Raw genomic sequence first — 11,835 nt, forward strand, 5'->3', positions numbered from 1 at the left:
AAATGTTTCTTAGTTAGACGTGGTATACGGAAACACTCCAACTTCTTGGTTCGGAGGCGGAAGCCGAAGGTCTGCGATGACAAAAAAATTATAAGTTCGGTAGGAGATAAGTTCGGTCATAAAGTACATTGTTACATAGAATCGAACGACTACTCTCTTTCTACACCATCTAGTAGACTATCTAATTTGCAATCTTGTTGCGAAAATTTCGCCACTGTCATTACTTGGTCGTATACCAAGCTTACAGGTATTTCCTTCCCGTCAGGTCCTTGCGGTCCAACTCGAGCCATATGGTTTGTATCAAGTCCGGTGTAGCATGTCTTCACCATGGCCCATGCCTCTCATGCACCTTCAAGGCATGCAGACATCTTCCACAGCTCGAAGCAGCATCGAGCGCCCTTGAACAGGTCTGCCAACCCCTCCATACTTTCCGGAGGGACGTCGGAGGGCCATAAGGCTTTGGCCATATTCTTCATGGCCTTCCGGGCACGCTCGTGCATCTTTGCTAGCTCCTTTAGAACATCGCTTTGCAACCCGGACACTTCCTCCTCGGGGCGACCGGTCAACATACCTGTATCAACCGAACTATAACATTCCGCATTATATGATTATATCAACAATCCGGACAGTTCAGAAGTCATACCGAATATGCCGCCCTTCAGCTTCTGGTTTTCCTGTTTTGCCTCCAAGAGTTGATCCTTTAAGCTCTTTATCTCTTCGGCCTACTACTTCACTTCTTCTTCTAGCTTTTTATCATTGCCAAAATACATTGGGGCACTCTTCATTCTTCAAGCTCGGAGACAGCGGCATTTAGCTGTGTCCGGCTTGTCTCGAGCTCCTGGGATAATACACTGTTCTTCTCCTTGAGAACCTGCGGTCATAAACGATCCTCAAATCAGCTTTTTCTACCTGCTTTAAGTCTCGGGGGCTACTGCAATCTATCTACTAAGTTTATATAAACTTATACATGTATATCTTTTGAGAACAGGTGAGCAACTCCTGTAAGTCCGTCCTGGGCAGCTCGAATGTATGTGCCATGGTGCTAAGAGCGGTAAACTTCGGCTCTGTCAAAGCAGGAGTGCGCAGAGCTTCTTTCAAGTGTCGATGATTCATCGCACTTTCTACTTTGGAGTTTTTGATGGACACCTCATCCGGTTCTTGATGGGGCAGATGGGTCTGCGCCGCATCAGCGTGCGCCCCGATCCTAGTTGATGTCGCTGGCGCCGGATTAGCTACGGCCCGGCTGGCCGGGATTTTGTTTACGGTCCGTAATAGGAGGATAAAAATGACAATTCGGCTTTGTGCCTAAATATGAAATGAGGAACATGCCTTTTGGGTGATGGAGCAGGCTCAGTGGCGCTCCCGGCTTCCTTTCGCTTCGCACGACCACCCCTTGAGGGTGTCATTCTTATTCTTGTTGCCCGTCCTTGGGTGTGGTTCGCCGAGCGCCGATCCTGTGAAGTGCAGCCCAGTGCGAAGAATAAGCTATGTGCGGAAATGACACTCCTTTTTCATTTTTGGACACTTACCTTGACGAAGGGGTAGAGATCAGGATAATCGGCCATAATGGCTACCTCGGAGCCATCAAGGCTCACCTGGTAGTAGACTCCGTCTTCAAATTCAACAAATATATCCGGATCTTCATGGAATCCGGGGTCTTCGTGACGTGCGTGGTCTTCTGGTTGCGGAGAAGGGCAATAGATGTTCTCGACTACCTTCCTCCATGACTGTTTTTGAAACAACCAGATTTTTCAGTTAACGCACCTCGATGATAAAAAAGTGTTGAATGACTAAACTTACCCAACCAACGGGGTTGTACATGAGGAAGCCGTCCCGGTATTATAGGCGAAAGAAGTCTTCTTCCTCTCCCTTATAAAGGTCCTCCCCGTTGTAATTCCATAAAGGACCCACTCTAGACTGAAGGGGCTGGATACATCGCTTTATTGCGATAGCCATGACTTCAATGATGGAGAGTCCGAAATGGGTCAATAATCTGACCTTGCTGACCAATCTTGTTACTTCCGGACTATCCTCTTGTCTAGGGGACTTCGAGCGGTAGCTGAGTAGCTTCTTTAGAGGAGCACTAGATAATTCGGGATGCCCGCGCCGAACAGGGTCCGGAAGAGGAACATCATCTATGTAGAACCATTCTGAAGACCATTCGCCGGACCCCCTCTTAGTAGTCCCGACTGGGTAACCGGATCCGGCTATGCGCCATACTTCGGCGCCGCCCACTTCAAATATGGACCCTCCACCCTGGTGGCAAGGGACGAGGCAGAAGAACTTCTTCCACAGTTCAAAATGAGCCTCGCGGCCTAGAAATAGCTCGCAAAGGGTGAAAAAACCGGAAATGTGCAAAATAGAACCTGGTGTGAGGTCGTGCAGTTGGATCAAGTAGTATTCCAGTAGACCCCCTAAGGAAGGGGTGGATTGGGAATCCCACGCCCCTCAGAAGGAACAAGATGAAGCACACCCTCTCTCCTTGGCTGGGATTGGGGAAATTTTCTGCCAATGCGTCATCGCCTATAGAAGTCAACCCTGCCCGAATAGGGACTAGATTCATGGGGGGGAGATATCCTTGCGTCTGGAGCCGATTGAGCTAGAGATGAGATACCGAGCAGCTTTGCTAATCCTCCTCCCGAGGGCCATGAGGACGCGAGGAGGAGCCATGGACACTAGCCATGATTTGATTTTTTTTTCCCGTGGCTTGTTCTGTTGCTCTTGGAGCGGTGCGAGATGGCGTTTTAAAGATCTAGCCTCGTTATTGTTGAGGATCGTTGCAGAAATTAAAAAAATTCTGTGCAACACCAAGATCAATCTATGGAGTAACTAACAACAAGAGAGAGGGGAGTGCATCTTCATACCCTTGAAGATCGCGAGACAGAAGTGTTACAAGAACGCGGATGAAGGAGTCGTACTTGAAGCGATTCAGATCGCGGTGGATTCCGATCTTAGCGCCGAACAACGGCACCTCCGCATTCAACACACGTGCAGCCCGGTGACGTCTCCCACGCCTTGATCCAGCAAGGAGGAGGGAGAGGTTGAGGAAGAAGGCTCCAACAGCAGCACGACAGCATGGTGGTGATGGAGTGGCAGTTCTCCGACAGGGCTTCGCCAAGCTCTTGCGGAGGAGGAGAGGTGTTGGGGAGGGGAGGGGCTGCGCCTTGAATGTGGTGCTGCAGCCCTCCCCTCACCCCTCTATTTATAGGAGAAGGGGGAAGGGGGGCCGGCCCCTCTAGATGGGATATAGAGGGGGGCGGCAGCCAAGGGGGGAGGAGGCTTGCCCCCCAAGCAAGGGGGGCGTCCCCTTTAGGGTCCCCCCCCCCAACCCTAGGCGCATGGGCCCTAGGGGGGCGGTGGCGCCCAGCCCTCCAAGGGGCTGGTTCCCTTTCCTCTACAGCCCATGAGGCCCTCCGGGACAGGTGGACCCTCCCGGTGGACCCCCGGAACGCCTCTGGTGGCCCCGGTACAATACCGGTATGCCCCCAAATATTTCCGATGACCGTATGACAACTTCCCATATATAAATCTTCACCCTCGGACCATTCTGGAACTCCTCGTGACGTCCAGGATCTCATCTAGACTCTGAACAACATTCATCAATCACATACAAATCTTGCTAATAACCCTAGCGTCATCGAACCTTAAGTGTGTAGACCCTACGGGTTCGGGAATCATGCAGACATAACCAAGACAGCTCTCCGGCCAATAACCAACATCGGGATCTGGATACCCATGTTGGCTCCCACATGTTCCACGATGATCTCATCAGATGAACCACGATGTCGAGGATTCAAGTAATCCCGTATACAATTCCCTTTGTCAACCGGTATGTTACTTGCCCGAGATTCGATCGTCGGTATCCCAATACCTCATTCAATCTCGTTACCGGAAAGTCACTTTACTCGTTCCATAATGCATGATCATGTGACTAACCACTTAGTCACATTGAGCTCATTATGATGATGCATTACCGAGTGGGCCCAAACATACCTCTCCGTCATACGGAGTGACAAATTCTAGTCTCGATTCGTGCCAACCCAACAGACACTTTCGGAGATACCTGTAGTGCACCTTTATAGTCACCCAGTTATGCTGTGACGTTTGGTACACCCAAAGCACTCTTACGGTATCCAGGAGTTACACAATCTCATGGTCTAAGGAAATGATACTTGACATTAGAAAAGCTTTAGCAGACGAACTACACGATCTTGTGCTATGCTTAGTATTGGGTCTTGTCCATCACATCATTCTCCCAATGATGTGATCTCGTTATCAATGACATCCAATGTCCATAGTCAGGAAACCATGACCATCTGTTGATCAACGAGCTAGTCAACTAGAGGATCACTAGGGACATGTGGTGGTCTACGTATTCACACAGGTATCACGGTTTCTGGTTAATACAATTATAGCATGAATAGTAGACAATTATCATGAGCAAGGAAATATAATAATAACCATTTTATTATTGCCTCTAGGGCATATTTCCAACAGTCTCCCACTTGCACTAGAGTCAATAATCTAGTTACATTGTGATGAATCGAACACCCATAGAGTTCTGGTGTTGATCATGTTTTGCTCGCGGAAGAGGTTTAGTCAACGGATCTGTGACATGCAGATCTATATGCACTTTGCAAATATCTGTCTCCATGTTGAACATTTTCACGAACCGAGTTGAAGCGACGCTTTATGTGCCTGGTCTTCTTGTGAAACCTGGGCTCCTTGGCAAGGGCAATAGCTCCAGTGTTGTCACAGAAGAGAGTCATCGGCCCCGACGCATTGGGAATAACTCCTAGGTCGGTAATGAACTCCTTCATCCAGATTGCTTCATGTGCTGCCTCCGAGGCTGCCATGTACTCCGCTTCACATGTAGATTCCGCCACGACACTTTGCTTGCTACTGCACCATCTTACTACCCTACCATTCAAAATATACACGTATCCGGTTTGTGACTTGGAGTCATCCAGATCTGTGTCGAAGCTAGCATCGACGTAACCCTTTACAACGAGCTCTTTGTCACCTCTATAAACGAAAAACATACCCTTAGTCCTTTTCAGGTACTTCAGGATATTCTTGACCGTTGTCCAGTGCTCCATGCCGGGATTACTTTGGTACCTTGCTACCAGACTTACGGCAAGGTTTACATCAGGTCTGGTACACATCATGGCATACATAATAGACCCTATGGCCGAGGCATAGGGGATGACACTCATCTTTTCTCTATCTTCTGCCGTGGTCGGGCATTGAGCCGAGCTCAATTTCACACCTTGCAACACAGGCAAGAACCCCTTCTTGGACTGATCCATATTGAACTTCTTCAATATCTTATCAAGGTATGTGCTTTGTGAAAGACCTATGAGGCGTCTCGATCTATCTCTATAGACCTTGATGCCTAATATATAAGCAGCTTCTCCACGGTCCTTCATTGAAAAACACTTATTCAAGTAGGCCTTTATGTTGTCCAAAAGTTCTATATCATTTCCCATCAAAAGTATGTCATCCACATATAATATGAGAAATGCTACAGAGCTCCCACTCACTTTCTTGTAAACGCAGGCTTCTCCATAAGTCTGCACAAACCCAAACGCTTTGATCATTTCATCAAAGCGAATGTTCCAACTCCGAGATGCTTGCACCAGCCCATAGATGAATCGCCGAAGCTTGCATACCTTGTTAGCATTCTTAGGATCGACAAAACCTTTCGGCTGCATCATATACAATTCTTCCTTAAGATAGCTGTTAAGGAATGCTGTTTTGACGTCCATTTGCCATATCTCATAATCATAGTATGCGGCAATTGCTAACATGATTCGGACGGACTTCAGCTTCGCTACGGGAGAGAAAGTCTCATCGTTGTCAACCCCTTGAACTTGTCGATAACCCTTAGCGACAAGTCGAGCTTTATAGATGGTAACATTACCATCCGCGTTCGTATTCTTCTTAAAGATCCATTTATTTTCTATCGCTCGCCGATCATCGGGAAAGTCTGTCAAAGTCCATACTTTGTTTTCATACATGGATCCTATCTCGGATTGCATGGCTTCAAGCCATTTGTTGGAATCTGGGCCCGCCATCGCTTCTTCATAGTTCAAAGGTTCATCGTTGTCTAACAACATGATTTCCAGGACAGGGTTGCCATACCATTTTGGTGTGGAACGTGTCCTTGGGGACCTACGAAATTCAGTAGCAACTTGATCCTAAGTACCTTGATCATCATCATTAACTTCCTCTCTAGTCGGTGCAGGCACCACAAGAACATCTTCCTGAGCTGCGCAGTTCAAGAGGTAGTACTTCATCAAGTTCCACTTTCCTCCCACTTACTTCTTTCGAGAGAAACTCTTTCTCCAGAAAGGACCCATTCTTGGCAACAAAGATCTTGCCTTCGGATCTGAGGTAGAAGGTATACCCAATGGTTTCCTTAGGGTATCCTATGAAGATGCATTTTTCCGACTTGGGTTCGAGCTTTTCAGGTTGAAGTTTCTTGATATAAGCATCGCATCCCCAAACTTTTAGAAACGACAGCTTAGGTTTCTTTCCAAACCATAATTCATACGGTGTCATCTCAACGGATTTAGACGGTGCCCTATTTAAAGTGAATGTAGTTGTCTCTAAAGCGTATCCCCAAAATGATAGCGGTAAATCGATAAGAGACATCATAGACCGCACCATATCCAATAGAGTGCGATTACGACGTTCGGACACACCGTTACGCTGAGGTGTTCCAGGCGGCGTGAGTTGTGAAACAATTCCACATTTCCTTAAGTGCGTACCAAACTCGTGACTTAAATATTCTCCCCGACGATCTGATCATAAGAACTTTATTTTTCTGTCACGCTGATTCTCTACCTCATTCTGAAATTCCTTGAACTTTTCAAAGGTCTCAGACTTGTGTTTCATTAAGTAGACATACCCATATCTACTTAAGTCATCAGTGAGGTCGAGAACATAACGATAGCCACCGCGAGCCTCAACGCTCATTGGACCGCACACATCATTATGTATAATTTCCAATAAGTTGGTTGCTCGCTCCATTGTTCCAGAGAACGGAATCTTGGTCATTTTGCCCATGAGGCATGGTTCACACGTGTCAAATGATTCGTAATCAAGAGACTCCAAAAGTCCATCTGCATGGAGCTTCTTCATGCGTTTGACACCAATGTGACCAAGGCGGCAGTGCCACAGGTATGTGGGACTATCATTATCAATCTTACATCTTTTGGTATTCACACTATGAATATGTGTAACATCACATTCGAGATTCATTAAGAATAAACCATTGACCAGTGGGGCATGACCATAAAACATATCTCTCATGTAAATAGAACAACCATTATTCTCGGATTTAAATGAGTAGCCATCTCATATTAAACGAGATCAATATACAATGTTCATGCTCAAAGCTGGCACTAAATAACAATTATTGAGGTTTAAAACTAATCTCATAGGTAAATGTAGAGGTAGCGTGCTGACGGTGATCACATCGACCTTGGAACCATTCCCAACGCGCATCGTCACCTCGTCCTTCGTCAGTCTCCGCTTATTCCGCAGCTCCTGTTTTGAGTTACAAATATGAGCAACCACATCGGTAACAAATACCCAAGAGCTACTACGAGTACTGGTAGGTACACATCAATAACATGTATATCACATATACCTTTGGTGTTGCCGGCCTTCTTATCAGCTAAGTACTTGGGGCAGTTCCGCTTCCGGTGACCATTTCCCTTGCAATAAAAGCACTTAGTCTCAGGTTTGGGTCCGTGCTTTGGCTTCTTCCCGGCAACTGGCTTACCGGGCGCGGCAACTCCCTTGCCGTCCTTCTTGAAGTTTTTCTTACCCTTGCCTTTCTTGAAACTAGTTGTTTTATTGACCATCAACACTTGATGTTCCTTTTTGATCTCCACCTCCGCTGATTTCAGCATTGAAAATACCTCAGGAATGGTTTTCACCATCCCCTGCATATTGTAGTTCATCCATCCCCTGCATATTGTAGTTCATCACAAAGCTCTTGTAGCTAGGTGGGAGCGACTGAAGGATTCTGTCAATGACCGCCTCATTCGGGAGGTTAATGTCCAGTTGAGACAAGAGGTTGTGCAACCCAGACATTTTGAGTATGTGCTCGCTAACAGAACTATTCTCCTCCATCTTACAACTGTAAAACTTGTTGGAGACTTCATATCTCTCGACCCGAGCATGAGCTTGGAAAACCATTTTCAGCTCTTGGAACATCTCATATGCTCCGTGCTGCTCAAAACATTTTCGGAGCCCCGGTTCTAAGCTGTAAAGCATGCCGCACTGAACCAGGGAGTAATCATCAACACGCGACTGCCAGGCATTCATAACGTCTGGATTCGCCTGGACGGGTGCTTCACCTAGCGGTGCTTCAAGGACATATGCTTTCTTGGCAGCTATGAGGATGATCCTCAAGTTCCGTACCCAGTCCGTATAGTTGCTACCATCGTCTTTCAGCTTGGTTTTCTCTAGGAACGCGTTGAAGTTGAGGTTGACATGAGCGTGGGCCATTTAATCTACAAGACATTTTGCAAAAGCTTTAGACTAAGTTCATGATAATTAAGTTCATCTATCAAATTATTTAATGAACTCCCACTTAGATAGGCATCCCTCTAGTCATCTAAGTGATACATGATCCGAGTCAACTAGGTCGTGTCCGATCATCACGTGAGACGGACTAGTCATCATCGGTGAACATCTTCATGTTGATCGTATCTTCTATACGACTCATGTTCGACCTTTTGGTCTCTTGTGTTCTGAGGCCATGTCTATACATGCTAGGCTCGTCAAGTCAACCTAAGTGTTTTGCATGTGTAAATCTGGCTTACACCCGTTGTATGTGAACGTTAGAATCTATCACATCCGATCATCACGTGGTGCTTCGAAACAACGAACTTTCGCAACTGTGCACAGTTAGGGGAAACACTTTCTTGAAATTATTATGAGGGATCATCTTATTTACTACCGTCGTTCTAAGCAAATAAGATGCAAAAACATGATAACATCACATGCAATCAAATAGTGACATGATATGGCCAATATCATTTTGCTCCTTTTGATCTCCATCTTTGAGGCACCATGATCATCATCGTCACCGACATGACACCATGATCTCCATCATCATGATCTCCAGCATCGTATCTCCATGAAGTTGTCTCTCCAACTATTACTTCTACTACTATGGCTAACGGTTTAGCAATGAAGTAAAGTGATTACATGGCGTTATTCAGTGACACGCAGGTCATACAATAAATAAAGACAACTCATATGGCTCCTGCCGGTTGTCATACTCATCGACATGCAAGTCGTGATTCCTATTACAAGAATATGATCAATCTCATACATCACATATATTTCATTCATCACATCCTTTTTGGCCACATCACATCACACGGCATATGCTGCAAAAACAAGTTAGACGTCCTGTAATTGTTGTTGCAAGTTTTTACGTGGCTGCTATAGGTTTCTAGCAAGAACGTTTCTTACCTACGCCAAAACCACAACGTGATATGCCAATTGCTATTTACCCTTCATAAGGACCCTTTTCATCGAATCCGATCTGACTAAAGTGGGAGAGACAGATACCCGCTAGCCAACTTATGCAACTAGTGCATGTCAGTCGGTGGAACCTGTCTCAAGTAAGCATACGTGTAAGGTCGGTTCGGGCCGCTTCATCCCACGATGCCGCCAAAACAAGATAAGACTAGTAGTGGCAAGTAAATTGACAAAATCGACGCCCACAACAAACTTGTGTTCTACTCGTGCATAGAAACTACGCATAGACCTAGCTCATGATGCCACTATTGGGGATCGTTGCAGAAATTAAAAAAATTCTACGCAACACCAAGATACATCTATGGAGTAACTAGCAACGAGAGAGAGAGAGGGGAGTGCATCTTCATACCCTTGAAGATCGTGAGACAGAAGCGTTACAAGAACGCGGATGAAGGAGTCGTACTCGAAGCGATTCAGATCGCGGTGGATTCCGATCTTAACGCCGAACAACGACACCTCCACGTTCAACACATGTGCAGCCCGGTAACGTCTCCCGCGCCTTGATCCAGCAAGGAGGAGGGAGAGGTTGAGGAAGAAGGCTCCAAGAGCAGCACAACGGCGTGGTGGTGATGGAGTGGCAGTTCTCCGGCAGGGCTTCGCCAAGCTCTTGCGGAGGAGGAGAGGTGTTGGGGAGGGGAGGGGCTGCGCCTTGGATGTGGTGCTGCAGCCCTCCTCTCGCCCCTCTATTTATAGGAGAAGGAGGAAGGGGGGCCGGCCCCTCTAGATGGGATCTAGAGGGGGGCGGCGACCAAGGGGGGAGGAGGCTTGCCCCCCAAGCAAGGGGTCGGGGCGCCCCCTTTAGGGTTTCCCCCCCAACCCCAGGCGCATGGGCCCTAGGGAGAGTGGCGCCCAGCCCTCCAAGGGGCTGGTTCCCTTCCCTCTACAGCCCATGAGGCCCTCCGGGACAGGTGGACCCTCCCGATGGACCCTCGGAACCCCTCTGGTGGCCCCGGTACAATACCGGTATGCCCCCGAATATTTCCGGTGATCGTATGACAACTTCCCGTATATAAATCTTCACCCCCGGACCATTCCGGAACTCCTCGTGACGTCCGAGATCTCATCCAGGACTCCAAACAACATTCGGTAATCACATACAAATCTTCCTAATAACCCTAGCGTCATCGAACCTTAAGTGTGTAGACCCTACGGGTTCGGGAATCACGCAGACATGACCGAGACAACTCTCCGGCCAATAACCAACAGTGGGATCTAGATACCCATGTTGGCTCCCACATGTTCCACGATGATCTCATCAGATGAACCACGATGTCGAGGATTCAAGTAATCCCGTATACAATTCCCTTTGTCAATCGGTACATTACTTGCCCGAGATTCGATCGTGGTATCCCAATACCTCGTTCAATCTCGTTACCGGCAAGTCACTTTACTCGTTCCATAATGCATGATCCCGTGACTAACCACTTAGTCACATTGAGCTCATTATGATGATGCATTACCGAGTGGGCCCAGAGATACCTCTCCGTCATACGGAGTTACAAATTCCAGTCTTGATTCATGCCAACCCAACAGACACTTTCGGAGATACCTGTAGTGCACCTTTATAGTCACCCAGTTACGTTGTGACGTTTGGTACACCCAAAGCACTCTGACAGTATCCGGGAGTTCACAATCTCATGGTCTAAGGAAATGATACTTGACATTAGGAAAGCTTTAGCAGACGAACTACACGATCTTGTGATATGCTTAGTATTGGGTCTTGTCCATCACATCATTCTCCCAATGATGTGATCTCGTTATCAATGACATCCAATGTCCATAGTCCGAAAACCATGACCATCTGTTGATCAACAAGCTAGTCAACTAGAGGCTCACTAGGGACATGTTGTGGTCTACGTATTCACAGATGTATCACGGTTTCTGGTTAATACAATTATAGCATGAATAGTAGACAATTATCATGAACAAGGAAATATAATAATAACCATTTTATTATTGCCTCTAGGGCATATTTTCAACAGTTATATAGGCACAGCCTGTGCCTGTAAGAAATATTAAAATACAAGGGTAACGGACCATTCGCATTCACTCAGATGCGTGGAAATTGAGGCGACAGCAGGAAGGAATCATAAAGACTAGACGCGGAAACCGATGCTGGACTATCATCAATCTGGAGTATGATGGAGAACCCGCGTTGCAAAGCCGAAGACTTGCGTCTGCACACTACATCATCATTGAAGGCAAGTTCGGGGACTACTGAGGCAGTCCTGGATTTGGGGGTCCTCAGGTGTCCGGCCCTGGAGTATG

The sequence above is a fragment of the Triticum dicoccoides genome, chromosome 2B (genome assembly GCF_002162155.2).
Source record: "Triticum dicoccoides isolate Atlit2015 ecotype Zavitan chromosome 2B, WEW_v2.0, whole genome shotgun sequence".
NCBI lineage: Eukaryota > Viridiplantae > Streptophyta > Magnoliopsida > Poales > Poaceae > Triticum > Triticum dicoccoides.